Genomic DNA, 22,860 nt, shown 5'->3' on the forward strand with positions numbered 1-22,860 from the left:
TTGGGTGGTCATGTATGTACTAAAATCCTCCAAAAGAACCTTCAAAAATCGTAGTACATTGTCATTGTAAACTTGGAAAAAGGTGTCACAAATTTAACTTCATTATGGTTAACATTTAATAGGAAAGGAACATCACCTCGATATATAGCTTCTCCAGGCATGGAAAGCATCTCAGGAAACTAACAACTTGCTCCAGGTCGGGCCCGATAGATTCTAGTGCCAAGACCTTCACTGTGCGCAGTTTCGGGGTCAAGCTTGTTGGAATCATTTTATGAATGACAGACGAACAAACATCTTCAAAATTAGAAATAACGTTAATTTGTAGAAGGAGAGGTAGAAGGCAGCTGTTGTACCTGAACGGATGTGGATCCAATAACAAGTTCGGACTATTTCTCAGACGAGTAGCCCACCATTGTCAATTTCGGCGCAGAAATGACATTAATTCTTGTTGGACCTTCTTGACCAACTACAAGTAATCTCTCAAGTGCAGGTGTGTCTTGGGTGACCATACCGTCGTCCACCTTTTGTGATGTCTTCCTGCCGCACTAGCAACACACATAAATAGCCCGGAGAGTCATGGAGGTGATGTGGAAGGTACTGAACCCATTGATCGCCTGAAGACGAAGGTACTCGAGTGCAGTAAAGCCACGGAGCAGGTGCTTCATGTCACCCTTTGAAAGGCAGACGGCGACGAGCTCGAGGTGCTTTAGTCATGGTAGAATAAGAGCGGGCGCGTCAGTAAGGGGCGGGAAATGGCAGTTCCTGAACTTGGCGACGTGCAGCGTTGGTGAGAGGCGGAGTGCGGACGTTGGCAGCGACCGCATATGCCCATCATCAAAAGTGAGCTCCTCGAGCTGATCTAGGGCGGGGGATCGGAACCAGTCGTCAAGGTTGGCTCGGTCCTTGCCCATTCTAATGCCTTTGGTTGGGCCAAGGTGACTGCTGAGGATCTTGGACAATGCATCCAAGCTTTTGCGATAGCCATGGCAGAGCTCGTGGGCGTCAATGAAGTCGAGAGGGCTGGACTTCCATAGGGGGCGCCACCGCCGGGAAAGGAGGGTTGTCCGCGCCCCATATTTGATTAGGAGGGAGATGATGACTCTCAACATATCATCGGGGAGGCTGCTGATTAAGTCTAGGCCTGCTGGAGTCGCTTGCGGTTCTAGCTCGCCCCGCCTCCTCTTATTGGCAGCCCCGTTCTCCATCTCCGGAGTCTCCTTGTCAGCGGCGTGTTCTGATAGAAATCGGAGTACGTGGAATATTTAGTTAAAACAGGGCAATAGAAAAGTGTATTGGTAACTAGAAGTTATTAGGTAGGAATATAGTAAGAAAAGGGAATAACAATTGGTTGCTTAAATATTACACAATTCATTTGACATATGCAGATAGTTGAAAAGAAAACTTACTTCGAACAAAGCCTGGACGGATGATTTTGTCGGGGAATTTAGCACATATCTCATGACCAGGCCCTTCCATGTGTAGTGCAATTTTAGTGCCAGCTTTTAGTAGATAAAACTTTGCAATTTCATTCCAAAAGCCAGTGCCAAAATAGGAGTCACCACGCTCATCAAGTCTTACAGTAGCAACGATTGTAAATCCATGGTTTGTGTGCAGTATGACATCCGTGAAGCCTTGATCTATGTAAAGAGAAAAATTGTGCACTACATAATCTGTTGCATAGCGAGGGATGTTCTGCAGAAAATGGTGTGATTGTTAAACAAAACATGGTAACATGCAAATATGGGCCCAAATTGAAAGAACTGTACAGCAGTTGAAATCGAAGGACAAAAATCTATAATTAAATAGATAGGGTAAACATGATGTCATGGAGAAATGAGAGTAATTGAAAGAACAATACATCATTAATTTGCCTAATATAGAAAGAAGAGGGGGAAAATCCCCTTTGACGTATATGATGCATGAGGCACCTTTTATCCAAATGTAGGAATATTTAGAATATGTGTTCAGGAAAGTAGGCCATGCCAACCGATTTAGGGTGAGATTGAACATACCGCGGGCGTCCTCAAGTTATCTGGTACGGTGAGATGGAATCTCTGCCGGCGGTCACAAAGTCCTGAAGTGTCGGTGCACTGTACATTCTATGAATGTAAGAAAACCCTCAAATGAGCTCAAATAAACATGATCCACGGTGATTTCCGCCGGGTGATTAAATGAGGCAGATGAACTGGATAAGAGATGAGATAATATCTCGTTAAATTGGTTACCTTATCGTCCATGAGAAAGAACCATCGGTACGGCAGATTCCCGAACCGAGCTGAGCTGGGTCGACTGCAAGCAGCGTCGAGAAAGTCGATGGCAATAGGTGGCGGCAAGCGGAAGTCGCGAAATGCGGTGGGCTTGGCCGGCAGCCTCGCGGTAGCGGCAGGAGTCGAGCTAATTAGTGTTTACCACAGTGATAGGCGGTGCAATAGCATAGACGCCGAGGAGCTTGGGCAGGAGTGAATGGGCAACGAACCGGAGCGGCCGAAGGGGTGGCGGGCGGGGTGAGGGTTTTTATGACGTGGGGATGGTGAGGGTTTTATTTTTTATTTTTTGAATTTGGTGGTGAGGGTTTTCTGTCCCTTGTCTAGTCCCTTGTCCGCTCCTCTTAACGAGCTTAGAGTGCACGGGTACAGCCGCGAACCTCGACTTCTTGTTGCTAGAGGCACGCTTCTTCATCTCCATTGCCGAGCTCGTGCCGCTTCCGTTACAGCTCTGTGTGCGGTGGATCTGGAAAGAGGGTTAGGGTATCACGATTCATAAAGACGAAACTATATATACGTACCTAATCTAGAAGATTTCGACAGACGTGGTGGAATAGTCACGGCGTCGACAGACACTACTAGAAGAAGGCCTATTAGTGGCGCTCCTATTTTTGCCATTAATGGCGCACTATAGGTGCGCCACTATTATCACGCCATTAGTAACAAATACTAATGGCGCACGCCATTAGTATGCCTAGAAGTGCGCCATTACTATCTAACTTAGTAATGGCGCACCACATAAGAAGTGCGCCATAACTAACAAAAAAAATTCAAAAAAAAATTTCATTTTTTTTCAAAAAAAAATTCAATTTTTTTTCAAAAAAAAATTCAATTTTTTTCATTATCTCAGGTCAACATGCTTAATCTCAAGTCAAATCGCACTCAGTGGTCAAACTTCCCAAAAGGTCACCCATCCTCACACTACTCCAACCGGAGCACGCTTAACTTCACAGTTCTATCCAACCCAGCACCACCTCACTTAACAAGCACTTGTTGATATATCTATCATATCAATCCTATTAAACCTTGTTGATGTCTAGGACTTTGTTCATGTTCATGAGTGTGATGAAATTTTAAAAAAATATTTCAAACTTCCCGGTCATATTACGTATCATATTTTGAAAAAATAATTCAAAACCAATTTTTTTTCCATTACTAGTGGCGCACCTAGCAAATGATGCGCCACTAGTAAGTTTGAATTTTTTTTCCATTTCCCCCCCTCTAGATCTTAAAAGCCCCATATTTTTTAATCCGAGTTCGCATGCAAAAGTTATGCCCATTTTATTAAATTCCAGAGAGATTTTGCAAATAAAGTCGAAATTCATATTTGCAAATTTTCCCAACAACTAGACCACATATCACGTGGGAAACTTATTTTCTTTTATTTTTTTGACATTTCCATCATTTTCTTTTTTTTAAACTGAAAAGGCGATCCAGGGGGGGTGCATTTGTTCAAGTCATACACATAGTAATGGCGCACCTTCACAAAGTGCGTCATTACTACGTGTATGACTTGGTCAAACGTTGGTCAAAGTTAGTAATGTCGCACTTTGTGTAGGTGCACCATTACTATGAGTATTACTATGCCAACTAGTAATGGCGCACTATACCCTGGTGTGCCACTACTAACAATTTTTTTTATCTTTTTTTTAAACTAGTAATGGCGCACCACACACCAGGTGCGCCATTAGTAATATGCCATTAATGGCGCACCTGTATATGGTGCGCCACTGCTATATAGCAGTGGCGCACCACATACATGGTGCGCCATTAATGTCCATATTAGCTATAGCCGTTTTCCTAGTAGTGAGACGTGTGTCTTCACGAGGCACGGTTATCAACCGTGCGGATACACAGAAGTTTGGTGGCAGAGGCATACACAGTTAGGGATGCACGGTTGTGTGGTCTGTAGAGACACGGGGTTGTGGCACCACGACACGGGGGCAAGTGTCATGTGAGGCACGTGCGTGACAGGCGCTGGAGGCACCTACTTGCAGTCTGTACAGGCATGGACCTCATAGAAGCCTTTACACACACAGGTATCAACTCCCTAGATGTGGCAGAGGCATGGCTGCGAACAGCTGGTTCTAAAGACACGGTTGTGAAGTCTCTGGATCCACGGGCGTGTGTCTCCAGCAGGGCAACATAAAAGTCACGGCTCGTGTCACGTGAGGCACAAGGGTGCAGGCTCTGGAGGCACCGAAGTTTAGCCTCTACAGGAAGTTTAGCCTCTACAGGGTGTAGGCTCGTGTCACGTGACGCACAAGGGTGCAAGCTCCGGAGGCACCGAAGTTTAGTCTCTATAGGAAGTTTAGCCTCTACAGGGTGCAGGCTCGTGTCACGTGAGGCACAAGGGTGCAGGCTCCGGAGGCATGTGCGATTGTCAACCCTCTGAAATTACTCAGTTAGGGAGGCAAGGTTGTGGATGCTCTGGATCCACAAGGGTGTGGCAGCACGGGCACATAAGAATCACGGAACGTGTCATGTGAGGCACGTGGATTGACACACCGCAGGCACGGAAATGAAGCTCTTAGGCATGATTGGCAACCCAATGGGTGCACAAAACTGTGGTGGCAGAGGCATGAGTGAGAATACTCTGTTGGAGAGGCACCGTTGGGAAGTCTCTGGAGTCTCTCTTGCTCTCCCGAAAGGGACTGGCCGCTGTGACCAAGGCGATCTTGATCGAAATCAAATCACGCGACAACTATGGCTCTCGACGCTCATCACAGCGATCGATCGACCATGGCTAAACATCTCGGACGGAAAGCATTAAGTTTGGAGAATGGAACGGAACGATCGATCGGTAACATAGCGGATCCTCGTCCAGCATTGCGGCGAGTGACCTCACAACAAAATTACAATGCGATAAGGCTGGATGACAGGCACTGCCGGAGAGGGACGGCAGGGAGGCCCCTACGTCCATGGCTTTCCGTTCCAATAACCGGCCTCGTTTCCTTTCCTCGTTTCTTTGATTCGGATCACGTTTTACAGAAGCTGTAATCTTTACTGACCAAATCTCGATGGGGGCAGCGCAGGGCAGGACGGTGAAAAAGACCGGTCAAATGAGCGCGAACCCGATGGGAAGGCAAGTGTCATGTGAGGCACGTGCGTGCAGGCGCTTGAGGCACCTACTTGCAGTCTGTACAGGCACGGACCTCATAGAAGCCTCTAGAAACACAGGTATCCACTCCCTGGATGTGCCAGAGGCATGGGTTCGAACAGTCGGTTGAAAATACACGGTAGTGAAGTCTCTGGATCCACGGGCGTGTGTCTCCAGTAGGGCAACGTAAAAGTCACGGCTCGTGTCACGTGAGGCACAAGGGTGCAGGCTCCGGAGGCACCGAAGTTTAGCCTCTAAAGGCCCGTGCGAGTGTCAACCCTCTAAAATTATTCAGTTAGGGAGGCACGGTTGTGAATGCTAACATGATAAAAATATTCGATGAGCATCTTGTTCGTTCTAGAACAGTTATATTTATTCTGGCTTCAATGTTTTTTCATTGAACTACGAACTGCTCTACATCACAGAACCAACCTGGTAATATGATATAAAGCCATATCAGATGACATCATAATAAAATTGAATACAGCTGGTGTCGTCTGTTAGAAGACAAGCACAGTTACAACACTTTCTAACCAAGGATTGTTATTGCAAGCTTACAGGCGGTGCAAAAAAGAACATGGGTTGTCTGCTCATGTTCAGACAGAACGCACGTTCAAAAGGGCGCAAGACCATGTAACCGTGCAAGCTTGAACAACTTACTCCAGCACGGTGTTCAGCAGTCACAGGTGAATGGGTCCGTCAAATCCAGGTATTCAACGCGCGTGAGTTTTAAATAGAAGAACCGATGCTTGCAAGTTCCTGATAATATAAGGCGAGCACGTTCAGAAGCCTTTTTGTGCCACAGAAGATCCTATCGTTGCTTTCCGTAAATTTCTTCCGTGAAGTCTTGGTGGAAGAGATAGTTAAGCCTCATGGTGTCAAGCTTGCTTGCACTCAGAAAAAAGAATCTCACAAATTGAATGTTTACCAAGTAAGGATCATAGTCATCCAGCGTTACTGTCTTCAAACGGAAGTCATCTCGTTTGACAAACAGTCGGTGCTTACGACGCCGTGTATTTGTTTCGCCGTAACAGAGTCCTCCGTGGATGTACATGAAGGTTGAAAATACTTAAGCTCTAAAAATAGAGATTCTGTTGAAAGAGCAGATGAATGATTAATTCTATTACCTACGTCCTGATAAAGTATTTATTGGATTGTTTCATAAATACGGGTGTATGTAATACTAAAACATGTCTAACCACGGGTGTATCAATTTACAGACGAATGTAAGACAGGCTTTTTAAGACATACAGTAGAAGTAGTACAGTATGCATGACATGGGCTTTCAATGTGTGCGAGAATCATCACCTTGATAAACAAGTTCTCAAGGCTTCGAAAGCATTGCATCAGGGAAACGACCGCGTCCACTTCAAAACACATCTTGATTAACAAAGTCTTGACAGTTCGAAGCACTGTTGATAGGTTGACTGTCGGCAAACCCTGCATGGTGCATGCACAACAATTTTAAAATTTGAAAAAAAAAGTTGTAGTAAATGAAACTTCTTTACTAGGACAAATGCAGCTGAAAAGTAAGTACCTGGATAACTATAGAGTTACGCGTGACCTTGGATTCAGAGAAAAAGTCATGGAATTTTCCCACGGTCTCCAGTTTAGGTGCAGATATGACAGTTATCTGCAAGTTGCTGCTCAGAATATCGTTAAGCAACCGTTGAAGTGACGGGGCATCCTCTATAACAAGTTCGCCATGTCCATAGCGAATTCCAATGCTTACAAGGTTATGTGACTTTATTCTGATGCAATGGCTTTCCATATTCCAAGTAACCAGTAGGCACTGGAGTGCGGGGCAACTAGAGTGGATGATGCTTTCAAGCGAGACGTCTGATATATCAACGTCCACAAGTGAAAGTCTCTTGAGCAGTGGTAGTTTAAGAGCCTGAACGTAACTGTCTGGCTTTTGGCAAAGAGCAAAGGTGGTGGTGTGTAGGGAGGATGCAAACCGAGAAAAGGACGCCGGTGCAAAAGGCGCAAATGATGGATGCGTGAGTGGTCGTACGACACACCCTCTCACGAAATCTGGGAACATGTAATAGAACTCGAGCACCTGGAGATTGTTCAGTTTGGATGATTTCAGCCAGGCGTCGACGGCGGAGGGTCTGCACTGGAGGTAGCACGCCGGTATGCAGAGATGGTAAACTACGCCCCCATGGGCGGAGAGGATCGCTTCCGGAAGGATCGTATCATCAGTGCCAGATTTGCGAGGGCACCGAGCTCCAAAGTGTCTTTCGCGGGCGAGCTCCCAGGTGGGAGGCGCTACCGAGATTTTGTCGATCTGAACGGTTTCTAGAGGCTCGAAAAGACGAGTGGCAGGGATCTCACGGCAGTCGAGATTCAGAGGAGCGGTGGGCCATAAAGGACCCCATCGACGAGCGAGGATGCGAGTACGAATGCTATCCCTGATGGGGAGACGAGAGATGATCTCACCTAGGATGACGTCCGGGAGATCGCTGATGCGGTCCGGACCAGTTTTTTTCTCGTGTTTCTCAGATCCAGTGGGCGGACCCTCACCGGTCCCTGCCGGTAGCGCCGAACACCCAGAGGAATGCATCGTCGGTGGCACGAGCCTTGCCATCTTGGTACTAGAAGCACCGGACTCCATCTAGGAGCAACGGGTGTGGTGGATCTGGAAAGACGGTTCGGTGGACGGAGGTGTTGCAACAACACCATATATAAAAACAGTAGTATTTTTAACTGATGTCGTTGCGAGAACAGTGACATCGAACAGTGGCAACAAGTCGGACTCCATGCCTCTCCGAGCAACGTGTCACTACAAACATACTGAACACGGACGCATGATCTCCGCTCTTCTTTTTGACATGGGACGCACGACCGTAAGTCTTCTTCCAAACATGGGACCGTGCCTCAGCTTGCTCGACCGACGTGCCTATCTGAGTACACAACTCAGCTGCAATAATGGTAACTGAAAGGGCACAACTGTATCCTGTTATACTATTGGACCGTGCCTTCTCTAAATACACAGTCGTGCCTCTCTTACTGCATACGTTAGCTAAGTTAATCGAAGCACAGAGGCATGACCATGAGCCTTCTTCACACAGGACTGAACCAGCACTAGGTTCAAGTGCCTCTCTGAGCAAACATGTCGAAGGAAACATGTCAAACCGAGACACACACCCACAACAACAACAACAACCAGAACAAGAAGAACAGCGACAACAACCACGTTTAGGATTGCATCTGCATTCAGTACTATAGTCTGAATAAGAATTTGAACTGATAAGTTCTATTAGGTATGTACTGTGAGGATTTCAAATGCACTCACAATTTGAAATAACACACGTACGATACTTAACTTAATACCATAGCAGTTAAAATTTATATGGTGTAATGCCATCCGTCCATCACCGTAGACGTCTCGCGTTATGCCTTTTTTTGTAGAGACTGGTGATCAAAAGTGAGAGCAAGTCCTCCCCGCGCATAGTCTGCCACTGGATACTGATGAGTACAACGGAATCAACTGTCAGCCTGGCTGCATCTGCAAAAGCAGAAATCCCGGTGATTTCCATCCTTCCATCTTTGTGTATACAGTAGGTGCCAGGAAAATCAAGGCTGCTGAAAATTTGTACAAGCCTGATGCTGCCCTTGAGAGGAAAAATATCCAAGCTTCATCCTAAGATCATTGGTAACAATAGCTGGGATTTTCTGTACAATAACAAATTATTCTGGCATTAGATTACGAAGACACGCATGATGACTGTGGTTTAGAGAAAGAAACAACAACGTACCAAACGGTCTGTGTGAACGTTGGTGAAACATAGATGGTGCACAAAGGTAATGGCAGGGATGTGTTTAGCATTTAGGACTAGTTTAATCATGCAAGCCATGTCGATATAGGAAAGTTTTATGCCCCGGGTGTAGACTGTCTCGTCTATGTAGCTCCTTTCCGATAAACTGAGGCCTTCAAGGGCTAAATAAATACAACCATGTATTAGCCACTATGTGTGAAGAAATGAATAGAGCAGTTAAAACTAAAATAAACGAATATTGGCTTTTAAAAGGGAAATTACAGTTTTAAACTACATTGTGAATACAAAGAAAGATTTAATACATTATATCACAGAGATTAAGCACATAAATATCAACGGCATGCTACAGTAAAATTATAATAGATAGATGTTAAACCAGAACAAATATTGATAAGCGATCAGAACATACCAACGGAAGGTTTGGGAAACACTTTGTGACCTCCTCGAGATTCACTCAACATCAAGTCAATGGGAAAGAAGAAATCTTCTGCTTGCAAATCCAATTTTACAATACCACCATAAAACAGATCATAGTCACGTATCAACTTTTCTCTTCCAGGTCCATGAAACTTAGACCTGTGGTTTCCATCTGTAAACTTAATCTTGTAAGACAATTCCTCAGTAGTGTCGAACACAAGGTCAAAATCTTCGTCTTCAAAACCATCCTCGAAAGCTTCATCTTTCCATAAAGAGATCAAAGAAAGGACCTAGTTCCGGTAGTAGCATGGGACATACTGCATAAAAGTAAAATTAAGACAAAGGTATATAAATGTTTTACTGATTTTCAGAAAAAAAATGCATGAAAGTGTTTTTTTCCTTGAAATTTCTTGGCTTTCAGGCACGGGCACAGGCACCATCTATGACATTTAATTAAACCTATAAAAAACAATTGAACTTCTAATTACGTCAAGGCCTATAAAATAAAAACAAGCATGCGCAGTATAGTTCGCTCCGAAGGAATACGTGTGGTTGCTGACTGCGGAATAAAGATAACTGCAACAAATACAGTGACGAAGGTTTTTTACTGGCCACACGTGATTTGGTAGCAAAACTTACCAGGCATAACTCATAACAATGAGGCAAAGACACAATCAAGAAAGATTGCGCAACATCAGATTCAACACCGGGACAGTTGAGGTTCCTGCAAACATCACACGCCATCTTTGTCTCCAAGATGTAACAATATATAAGACTCGAGTTCATTAATTATTAAAGAAAAATTTATTTCAACACTCCACTAATGGTACAAAGAATTAAAGGACAGTAAATCACTGATACACGCTTGTTTCAACAAGTAAGATAGAGCGGAGCGAATGCTGATATGGTGATATCCCTTGATGTTAGTGTCTCTGTAAAAAATGAAAAAACACGCATAGACCTCTTCAAATCTACAAGCTCTTGCAGTGAACTACCTGGAAAAAAAATCAACTGTTGTCCTACAAGATTATTCCCCTATAGAACCTCTTAAAAGGGGTAAGATATTAACACAAAAACTAAAATTAAAAGGGTAACATACAACAAGAATCCATCTAAAAAAATACAGCGCGCAACGCGTAAGTATTAAGCAGAGGGGAAAAAATACTGTATTTCAGAGCAAGTGGGCGAATCATAGATCCATCTATGTGGACTGTAGAGTGAGGAAGACGAAGCAAGAAAGACGGAAGGAACCATAGAAGAAGGGGAGGGGAAGAGCAAGTGACTCGGGAGGGAAGACGCACAAAACGATGTATTTATGGAGTAATTATGGAGAGGGAAGTAATTTTGTGTACTCGCTCGCCAAAGCTGAAACTACTCACAATAGTAAATGGCTCCTTGCCATCCCAGCAAAAAAAGGTGCGGAGGAGGGGGTGGGGGTTGGTGGGTCTGGCGAGTAGGTGGAGTATTTGGTCGAGCCGGACCATGTCGAAGTCCCTCGCTCTCATTTCCCCTCTCACTCTCTCACTATATCTCTTCCCCTCTCTCTCTCTCTCTCTCCCCCCTCTCTCTCTCCTCTCAAATTCGACGCCGCCTACGGCATAGCATCTGCTCACATCCTTCGGGCCATGTCGACACAAAAGTTCAGACAAGAGGGGAGGAAGGAAGGCTTGAACTTCCTTGAGCTGGATTTTGATTTCTAAGTAGGTGATTTCCTGCTACATGCGGAGCGTTGAACTGGGGTTTGTTTTCCAAAAAAAAGATCTGAGCTCTAAACATTCATGTGTCCTTGTAGGAGAACCTGACACCATCGAAGACCATGATTTCTATGGCAAAGAGCTCGACCGTCCTCTCTACTGCGTTCTCCACGATACCAAGCCTCTCAGGTGTGTGGCTTTTGAAGGAAGTGACACGGGGAGGAGGTTCTACGGCTGTGCTATGAAAGTTAGTCACTTTCGAAAATCCGAGCTACTTTCTTGTTGAATCAAACTTTTTGGATATAGGATTTGTAGTCTTCCAAAGAAGACTGATTTCTTCTTGTGTTTTCCGGTTGATTGTAGGAAACATTGTGTAGTCCTTTTACTTTACATAAAAGGGTAAAGGTCACTACTTATTTTACATCATTGAACACAAAAGAAGTGATCTAGACACTCTCATGTTTGTTTACAAATGGGACTTCTGTTTAATAGTCAGTATATTCTTCAAAAAAACTCTCTAAATAAGTTGACTGCAGAGGTAGCTCCAGATTAATTCAAGCTGGCTTAAAAGAAACTAAGTACAATTATGAAATAACTCCGCGGACAGGGTGGGCGAAACACCATAATTAGTGTTGTGGGTACCTAACCATTGACGTGCCACATTGCACAAACATGGTTCATAGTTAGTTGAATGAGGTTATAAACCAAGTATATGTGAACTTTATTATATTCCAGAGCTTGTGCAGCAGTGTATTAATAGTCTCTGTTTATTTTCTTCCTTTTTGTTCGCAGAGAGGCGTGAACTGTGGAGTCGTCGAATGGGTTGACCACCCATGGCCTATCATTATGCAGAGGTGCCTACTCAAGCTCTGGGGGATGTTGCATGAGAGCAATGATGATAGGCAAGCGAAGGATGAAGAGATAAGCAGGCTTAAAATGGATATTGAACAAGTGAACGTTAAGCTCGAGAATATTGTTGCAGCTGTGGAAAGAACTAATGTAACTACCATGAAGATTGACAGGTAGAAGAAACAGATGGGTATCGTTGATAAAGACGTCAGGCTCATTCAGAGGTCTCTCACAAGTGTCATTCATAATCTTAAGGACGACAAGGGTGAGATTAAGCTGGACAGGGATTTTCTGAAGGAGGAGGTGCATAAGCTGAAGGAGAATAGAAAGAAGATGCAAAGCGTCATCTATGATCTTTTGGGGCAAGGGTTTGCGAACACTGATGACCTCCTGATGATCAAGGCAATCCTCGAACAATGAACATTAACAGTTGCCTTCTTTTGAAACGTTGCAAGGGATACTCGTCTAGTATAAGTTTATGCTTGGACATGGTTACTTGACTAAAGGCATGTATCTCATTTTTTGCAATCTTTCAGAGGGTGTGTGATGGTCTACGCACATCAATATCTCCTGAATATTTTTATATTTCAAAGAAACGTGCTGCTAGCGACGCGCATCCGGTAATCTTTCAACTTGGATCATTCCACGAGACATGGGTTACTGTAATCTAGCAAGGCAGAGATATCGCTTTGGCAGGCATGGGGAACCATGCCTCTGGTAACGTGGCACTGACTTGTGAAAGGCACGGTCCTATGTCAGACAGGAGCACCGCACTAGCGTTGACACACATAAAATCTACAATCTATAGAGTCGCGCTTACTCCTGAACCCGACGCACGCCTGTGCTGACTCGATTGTTTGTACTCAGACATAAACTTGTTCACGGACATGCGTTCACACGAAAGGCACGTACAGTCTAAGGACAGCGGGTGCATAGCACAAAAGCATTGTTATAACAAGCTTACAAAACGGTGCAAAAGGCGAATGGATTGTTTGGCCATGTTTAGACATAACACAGTATCAGATTTGCGCAACAACATCTAACTAGACTAGCTTGAGGAACTAACTACAGCCCTGTGTCCAGCAGGCACAAGTGAACGGATCTGAAAAATCCACGCATTCAACACGCCTGTGTTTCAAATCCAAGCACAGATGATTGCAGCATGCTGATAACTTGAGATGGGCGCGTTTGGAAACATTATTCTCCCACAGGAACAACTTCTGTTGCTGTTCGTAAAATTCTTGCGTGAAGTCTGAGGGAAAGCGAAACTTAATCCTCATGGTCTCTAGCTCTGTTGCATTCAGAATAAAGAACCTCACAAACTCAGTGTTCTTCCCGCTTTTTTCATAATCTTCCAGCGTTACTGTCTTTAAATGAATGATGTGTTCTTTGAGAAACGCATGGTGCTTGCGACGCCAAATATTTCTTGCACCATCGGGAACGTTTCCTCCCTGAAAACACATAAAGGTTGAAAGATACTCAAGATCTATGGAAGGACAAAATGAACGATAAATTCCATGACCCCCGTCCCAATCAGTTCGTCGAACATTTCCCTAGATACGGATGTATGTATAATAATAATAAAAACATGCCTAGAAATAGGGTGTATCCATTGCCAACAAAATGTAAGATAAGCTATTTGAGATGCAAGGAGTGTTGCACTATGCACGGTATGAGCTTTTCATTGGGCGTGAGAACCATCACCTGAACAAACAAGTTCCCCAGATTTGGAAGGCACTTAAGCAAGTGAACGACCAGGTCCACTTTATATGTCATGGCCAAAAACAAGGTTTTGACAGATTGCCGCATTGTAGATAGGCTGACCGTCGCCAAACCCTTCACATAACATAGAAAATAAAACATAAAATTATTAGAACAAAAGGTTGGATGACATGAAACTACTTTGTCAAGGAAATGCAACTGGAATTATTGTGAAATGTCAGTACCATAAGACCTGTGGAGTCAAGAGAGATCCTGAATTTGCCCAATGTCTCTAGTTTGGGTGCAGAGACGATGAATACCTCCATGTTATTGCTCTGGAGATCGTGGATCAACCTTTGAAGTGAGGGGGCATCCTCGATGATGAATTTCCCTTTCTCACCACGGATGCCGATGCTTACACGGTTAGGGGAATTTATTGTGATCCGATGCCTTAATCTATTGCAAACTAGCAGCAGGCACTCGAGTGCAGGGCAACTAGAGTTGATCATGCTTTGCAACGAGAAGTCTGATATATCAACCTCAACAAGCAAAAGTCTCTTGACCAGTGGTAGTTCAAGTACCTCTACATAATGGTCTGGTATCTGGCAACACGCGAAGCTGACAGTGCGCAGAGAACAGGAAAACCGAAAGACAGACTTCGGTAGTGAGGGCGTAGATGAAGAGCATGTGTGTGATAGTTTGACAGTTTTTTCACGAATCGTGGAAACAGGTAGTAAAACTCGAGCACCTGGAGATTGTTCAATCTGGGGGACTCAAGCCAGGCGTGGACAGTAGACGGTCTGCATTGGAGGTAGCACGCCAGTATACAAAGGTGGAGAACTGCGCCCACATGGCTGGAGAGGATGGACTCTGGAAGGCATGAACCATCACCAGGAACTGTTTTTCCCTGATGCCAAGTTCTGATGTATCGTATGCGAGCAAGCTCCTCACTGTAGGTAGAGACCCTACTGATGATCTCGATATGAACTGTTTCTAGAGCGTTAAAAAGACGAGCGACAGGGATCTCACGGCAGTCCAGATTCAGAGGAGCGGTCGGCCAAACAGGGCGCCAACGACGTGCGAGCATCCGAGTGCGGATGCCCTCCCTAGTGGAGAGACGGGAGATGACCTCACTGAGGATGGCGTCCGGGAGGTCGCTGATGCGGTCCGGACCAGACAGCTCTTCCTGATCCTCGGATCCGGTAGGCGCACCCTCGCCGCTTCCAGCCGCTACCGCCAAACCACCAGAGGACGACGTCTCGGTGGCGCGAGCTTCGCCCTCTTGGTGCTCGGGGCACCGGAGTGGACCTCCATTTCCGTCTCCATTGCTGGGATCACGCGGGCTGCGAGCACCGCTTGATGTGGCCCGGATCTGGACGGTCCAAGAAAGAGGGTGTGGCTAGGGTTTCGAGACGCCGTCCGTCCGCCTTAAATAGCCGGAGCCTGGCCTCAGGCGACGAGCCAGAGCAGCATCACCGGAGGGGATGCCCGTCGGACCCTTGGGTTTCCGGAGTGGCACCACATGGCGTTCACACCCGAATACGAGGAGACACCCGTCGAAACGTAACTGGGGACGGGAGGGAAGGGGAGAAGAGTGGAGGGATCCGTTCAGGATCGACAAGAACAAATGATCGAACTCCTATCTTTGCATTAGATGAAGTGCTATATATAGCACTGGAACAGGCGTTTTCAGGGGGCGTCGGTTCGGACGGAACCGACGCGATTGCAGAAAGCAACCACCGTTACAAGCGGGAATTAATCCCTTAATTGCCATGTTAATTAATTAATCTTAACAGGATCGAAGGGGCGGTTGGAGAACAAGTATATTATTAATATTGATATTATTTCCACCGCAAAATAATAAATATTGAAATTATTTCTTTCCTGTTTGAGGAAGGAAACGAGGCACGGCCTTTTAGAATAGGGGAGCACTGCCCTGCATGCCATAGAGGCACGTTCGTCGATCGGAGTAGCAAGAGCAGGTTGTACATACACCATGCTTCTCTGCAGTGCAATGTTATTGTCATTAAGTGCCGCAGAGTGACAGCCGACTGTCCGTGTTACAACTATTTTTGTTGTAAGATTTTAACTCGAATGCACAAGGGCGACTTTCTATGTTTAGTAGCGTCACGGTCCTTTACGCATGAAGGCGACTTTTTGTGTGTTAGTGTTTCCGGTCACAGGCACGGTTGTCAAGCCCACAAACGCATTGACCTTTTATTATCCAGAGTCAGGTTCGTGTCTCTTTGTGTTTCAAATGATTCCGTTGGCTCTATCACCAGGAGTGGCACGGTATGGCGGCTCAGACAGGCATCCTTGCATTTTACGCGGGGTCACGTCCGTGCGTTTATAGCGGAAACCCGCGACAACCGCCTCATCTTTGATTTAGTGTTTCGGGTCACAGGCACGGGCATGAAGCGGTCATAGGCATGGCCGGTTGTATTACATAGAGTCACGCTAGCCTGTCACTCTATCATATGGAGATGCACGGGCGTTTAGCCCACGGAGCTGAACCTTTGTCTTACGCACAGCCACGGGCGTTTATTCTGCGAGGCACGGATTGGCCTATATGAGAGACGCTGTTTTTAAAAGCTTATTTCCTTGTATTTAAAAGCACGGACGTGCAGTCCATAGTATGTTATTCGAAAAATGCGTCGACGTTTGTGGCTACCTGTGTTTCAGTGTCAAGGGTCACAGGCACGGGCATACAGCCCTCAAAGGTTTTCTAATTATATAGAGTCACGCACAGAGGTTTTCTAATTGTATTCCGAATGAGTCGATGGACTCGGTCAGATGGAGAGGCACGGAAGTCAAGCCCATGGAGGCATGGTTTGTTCTTACCCGTAGTCACGATTGTGAGATTATTACGGAAACCTAATAGAATTGGGCGACTGTCCGTGTTACAATTGTTATCTCGTTGTAATATTTTAACTCAACAAAATGCACGAATCGTCGCTGAACCGTCAAGTGTGTCAGTGTTTCAGGTTAGAGGTCACCTTCGGGTCTCTTTGTGTTCCGAGTCACGGTCCGAAGGCGACTTTCTGTGACTTTCTGTGTTTCAGGTCACATGCACAGTTGTGAAGCCCATAAATGCATTGACCTGTTATTATCCAGAGTCACGTTCGTCTCTCTTTGTGTTCCAAATGGAACCGTTGACTCTATCACCGGGCGAGGCAAGGTTAGGATGCTCAGGGAGGCATGCTTGTGTTTTACATGGAGGCACGTAAGTGCATTAATTGCGGAATCCCAATGTTTCGACGGGCGTCTCCTCCTGTTCGGGTGTGAATGCCATGTAACACCGCTCCGGAAACCCAAGGGTCCGACGGGCATCTTCTCCCGTTACGCTGCTCTAGCTCGTCGCCCGAGGCCAGGCTCCGTCTATTTAAGGCGGACGGAAGGGGTCTCGAAACCCTAGCCACACCCTCTTCCCCCTCTGCCCGCCGCCAGGCCATCCATTCCTCTTGCTGCTCTCCATCCTGACCATCTCCGCCATGGTTGCGCAGGAGGAGACTACTGCGGAACCCCGTGTCCAGACACTGGAGGGGATCAAGGCTAGCAAGGGTTCCTCATCTATAAGTTCACTCTGCTTCCGCTTCATTCCTTTTTTCTTTCCGTCAGCTACTTCATTTAGTTGTGAAACATGAATAAGCCAGACAGAATCTCGAAACCCTAGCCACATCCCCTTCCTCATTTTGTCCGCCTCTACCCTGACACTCTCCAACATGGCTGTGCAGGATGACACTACTGCAGAGCACCGTGTCCAGACGCAGGAGGAGATCTCGGCTGGCAAGGCTTCCTCATCTGTAGGTTCTCTCTTTGCTTCTGTTTCATTCGTTTTTTCTTTCTTTCGGCTACACGATTTAGTTGTGAAACGTGGATCGTTGTGGTGAGCTTCATCCTAAATTGATGATAGTGCGTCCTGCCATCAATCTGACACCATCTCTTTTGCCCATATGAAGAACCTGCTCGAGACTACGCAAGCTCACCTCTTGAAGATCGTGGAGATATCCACGAGGTTGTACGATCTTCTGGATGAGTCGAAGGCGAATCTCGACAAGCTCAAGATGGAGACATACGTTATGATAAAAGAGATCAAGGTACAGATAGAGGAACTTCGCACCGAGCAACCAAAAAATAAGTCTCGCCGGACTAAGTAGACAGCAGCAACCCTGATCGTTGTATCTGAAGCTATTAAGCAGTGGACTAAGAGTTTCTTATTTTGTCTTGCGTTACCTCGTTGTCAGTAACTTTGATAACAAACATGTTTTGGTTTCCTGGGTCACGTTCATTCCAAGTTTATGGGTACAGATGTGAACATTAACCTAATGGCTGATTCGAGAGGCGTTGTTTTCAAAAGGACGGCCGTGAAGTCTCTGCAGCCAAGGTTCTTTGTACCAACTAGAGTCATGTCTTGTGCACACATGAAGGCATGGAAGTCCCGGCCTTTCTTTTTTTCAGTGTTTCGGGTCACTGGTACGGACATGAAGCGCTGAAAGGCATGGTCGGTGGTATTACATAGAGTCACGCTAGCCTGTGACTCTATCAGACGGAGATGCACGGGTGTTTAGCCCGCAGAGATGAACCTTTGTCTTACGCACAGCCACGGGCATTTACTCTGTGAGGCACGAAATGGCTGTACTGTTTTTAAAATCTTATTTACTTGTATTTAAAAGCACGGACGTGAACTTCCTATGGACACGGTTCCGTATTGAGTTGCGTCACACTTCTTTCTTGATGTTATGTATATTATTCGATATAAAAGGCGTGGACGTTCGTGGCTGTCTGTATTTCATTGTTTCACAGTGAAGCACGGGAACAGTAATTTGCGAAGCTAGCGACGGCACGCTTTTAAACAAAGCACAAGCACAGTGGTTCCACGAGAAGCACGTCCCGATTTGCAGAAACAACACTGTCATGATTCCACGGGACGCTATGTTGTGGGCTGTGCAGCATGTTTCCACCCAAACGTTCACCACAGAGTCATAGACATACACATAGGAAGTGTCGTGCAGTGATAGCAGACGCACAGTCTTACAGCTACAAGAGGCACGAGTGCCTCTGTATTGTAAAATATTTCAGCTAACACGTTATTTGGAAAGGCACGACAATCACATCACATGTGACTGCGTGTTCCAGATGTTTTCAGTCACTCGCTCTATTCACAAAAGGAAATCCAAACTTACAAACGGTGCACAAAAACATGAAAACTTGATACTTTTTTGAGCTTGTGGGTTGCTACACGGTTGAAGACCACAAAAACAAGTTCCTGACAAGCTTACAGATAGTGCATAAAGTACAAGCTGGAAATCGAAACTAGAAAGCACACGACAACACCTATCTCAGTCAGCCGGATAACCGTTTTCAACATTCACAGGTCAATGGATCCGGCATATCCATGATTGGACACTGCTTTGTCCAGATGTGTACTTTTAAATCCAGGTTCATATGCCTACAATACCCTGATAATATAAGACCAACATGTCTAGAAGCCTTGTTGCCCCATTCAAGCACCTTTTCTTGATGTTTGTAAAATCCTTCAGTGATGTTGTCTGGACGGGAGAGAAACTTAAGCCTCATGGTCTCTAACTCCTTTGCGTTCAGAATAAAGAACTTTGCAAATTCAATGTTTTTGTTGAAGTGTACATATTTTTCTAGCGTTACTGTCTTCAGACGAATGTCATGCTGTTTGAGAAACACCCGGTGGTTTTGGCGCCACCTATTTGTTACACCTTCCTCGCGGCATACTCCTCCCTGAAAATGCATGAAGAGTGAGAATACTCGAGGACTACAAGGGGAGATAGAGGCCTCCAATATAGTACACTATGCATTGTATGTGCTTTCAACGTGTCTGGAAATCATTACCTCGATAAACAGGTTCTCTAGGATAGGAAAGCATCGCATCAAGGCAACAACCTTGTTAAGATTTAATGTCATGTGGATAAGCAGGGTCTTCATAGATTGAACCGCCATTGATAGGATGACTACAGACAAAGCCTGCGTCAAGCACATATCATAAAATTAGCTAGATAAAAAGTTGCATGACATGAAACTTCGACACTGCAACGAATGCAACTACAGAGTATAGTGAAAAAGGTGAGTACCTCGATAACTGTAGAGCCAAAAACAATCTTGGATTCAGGAAATCCTTCATAAAAATTGCACAAACACTCAAGTTTAGGTGCAGAAAAGACAGTTATCTGCAAGTGCCGGCTCTGAATATCGTGGATCAATCGTTTAAGTGAGGGCGCATCCTCAACAACGAGTTCACCATTCTCACAAAGGATATAGACGACGTCAACTTTGGCTGAGTTTATTCTGATGCAGTGGTCCAATTTATTGCAAACAAGCAGGAGCCACTCAAGAGCAGGGCAACCATGGTTGATTATGCTTTGCAGTGAGACGTCTGATATATCAACTTCCAGAAATGAAAGCCTCTTGAGGAGAGGAAGTTTAAATGATCGTGCATACTTATCAGGTATCTGGCAAAGAGCACATGTGATGGTGTGCAGTGAGGAGGAAAACAGCAGCGTGGAAGTCGGTGGTGAGGGCGCGGACGAAGAGATTTCGTGTGGTGGTGTGATGGTTTTCCCCACGAAACGTGGGAACATGTAGTAGAACTCGAGAACCTGAAGAATCTTCAGTCTTAGGGATCGAAGCCAGGCGTATACTGTAGAAGGTCTGCATTGGAGGTAGCACGCCGGAATGCAGAGACGATGAACTGTGCCCCCATGACCGGAGAGGATGGCTTCCGGAAGACACGAACCATCAACGTCAGGTTCAAAACTGCACCGAGTTCCAAAATATATAATGCGAATGACATCCTTACTGGGGAGCATGAACAGTACGTCGATATGAACAGTTCTAGGGGATTAAAAAGACGACCGACAGGGATCTCACAGCAGTCGATATTCAGAGGAGCGGCGCACCAAACAGGGCACCACCGACGTGCAAGGATTTGAGTGCGAATGCCTTCCTTAGTGGACAGACGGGAGATGATCTCACCGAGGACAGCGTCCGAGAGGTCGCTGATGCTGTCCGGACCAGACTGCTCTTCCTGATCCTCGGATCCTATAGGCGCACCCTCGCCGCTTCCAGCCGCTACCGCCAAACCACTAGAGGAACGCGTCGCCAGTGGAGCGAGCCTCGCCCTCTTGGTGCTAGGGGCACCGGAGTGGACCTCCATCTCCGTCTCCATTGCTGGGATCACGCCGCCTGCGAGCGCCGCTATATGTGGCGTGGCTATGGACAGACAGTGGATCTGGAGAAATGGACTATAGCCTGTCAATCCACGAAACAGCTTAAATACCCACGACGGGGACCAGAGGGGTCCACATTAATCACTTCTTCTTTTTTTCTTTTTGACAGGCGGGCCCGGGTTAAATACTACTCGTAACAAGTCTATGGTAGGTGGGTGCTTGAAACATTAAATACTTAAATAGGGTCACGACTTTCAAGGTACGAAATACACTGTTGCATACGTAGACTAGGCACGGGCGTGCCCCTCCGTGCTTTAATTATTTACGGCACACATTCATTAGAAGAATCTGTTCGACCCCGGAAGCACGGTGGACTTGGTAGGAAGGATAGGCATGCATGTGACGCCCACGGAGGCATGGGCTAGCACTCTCTGCACCCACGGTTATGTACATTTGTGACTCTCTGTGTTTCAGTCAATATGGTCACAGGCACGGGCGTCAAATCCTCAAAGGCATCGTGTGGTATTATATAGAGTCATGTTCGCTTGTGTTTGTGTTCCGAATGATTCAGTCGACTCGTTCAGACGGAGAGGCACGGACGAGAAGCCCATGGAGGCATAGTCTAGTATTAGGCAGGGTCACAATCATGCGTTTATTGCGCATGGTCGATGGTATTACACAGAGTCATGCTCGTCTGTGAGACTCGATCAGACGGAGATGCACGGGCGTCTAGCCCATGGAACTGAACCTTTGTCTTACGCACAGCCACGGGCGTTTACTCTGTGAGGCACGGAATTGCCTATATGAGAGACGATGTTTTTAAAAGCTTGTTTCCTTGTATTTAAAAGCACAGACGTGAAGTCCATACAGACACGTTTCGTACTGAGTTGCGTCACACTTCTTTCTTGATAAAGGTGTCGAAGTTTGTAGCTATCTGTGTTCCAGTATCAAGGGTCACAAGCATAGGCATACAACCCTCAAAGGCATGGCGTGCTATTACATAGTGTCACGCACAAAGGTTTTCTTATTGTATTCCGAATGAGTCGGTGGACTCGGTCAAACGGAGCACGGACGTCAAGCCCATGGAGGCATAGTTTGTTCATGCCCGGAGTCACGTTTGTGCGTTTATTACGGAAACCTAATAGAATCGAGCGACTGTCCTTGTTACAATTGTTTTCGTTGTAAGATTTTAACTCAAATGCACGAAGGCGACTTTATGTGTTTAGTAGCATCACGGTCCTTTACGCATGAAGACGACTTTCTGCGTGTCAGTGTTTCAGGTCACAGGCACAGTTGTCAAGCCCACAAACGCATGACCTGTAATTATTGAGAGTCACCTTCGTGTCTCTTTGTGTTCCAAATGCATCCATTGACTATATCACCAGGCGAGGCACGGTCTGGATGCCGAGGGAGGCATGCTTGTGTTTTACACGAAGCCACGTTCGTGCAATTATTGTGGAAACCCAATGTTTCGACGGGCGTCTCAGCCTATTCGGGTGTAAACGCCACGTGGCACCGCTACGGAAACCCAAGGGTCCGACGGGCATCTCCTCCGGTGACGCCGGTCTGTCTTGTCGCCCGAGGCCAGGCTCCGGCTATTTAAGGCGGACGGACGTAGTCTCGAAACCCTAGCCACACCCTCTTTCTTGGATTGTCCAGATCCAGGCCACATCAGGCGGCGTTCACAGGTCGCGTGATCCTAGCAATGGAGATGGAGATGGAGGTCCACTCCGGTGCCCCGAGCACCAAGAGGGCGAGGCTTGCGCCACCGGCGACTCCTTCCTCTGGTGGTTTGACGATAGCGGCTGGAAGCGGCGAGGATGCGCCTACCGAATCTGAGGATCAGGAAGAGCAGTC

This window comes from Triticum aestivum, chromosome 3D, assembly GCF_018294505.1.
Source record: "Triticum aestivum cultivar Chinese Spring chromosome 3D, IWGSC CS RefSeq v2.1, whole genome shotgun sequence".
In the NCBI taxonomy this organism is placed as follows: Eukaryota; Viridiplantae; Streptophyta; class Magnoliopsida; order Poales; family Poaceae; genus Triticum; species Triticum aestivum.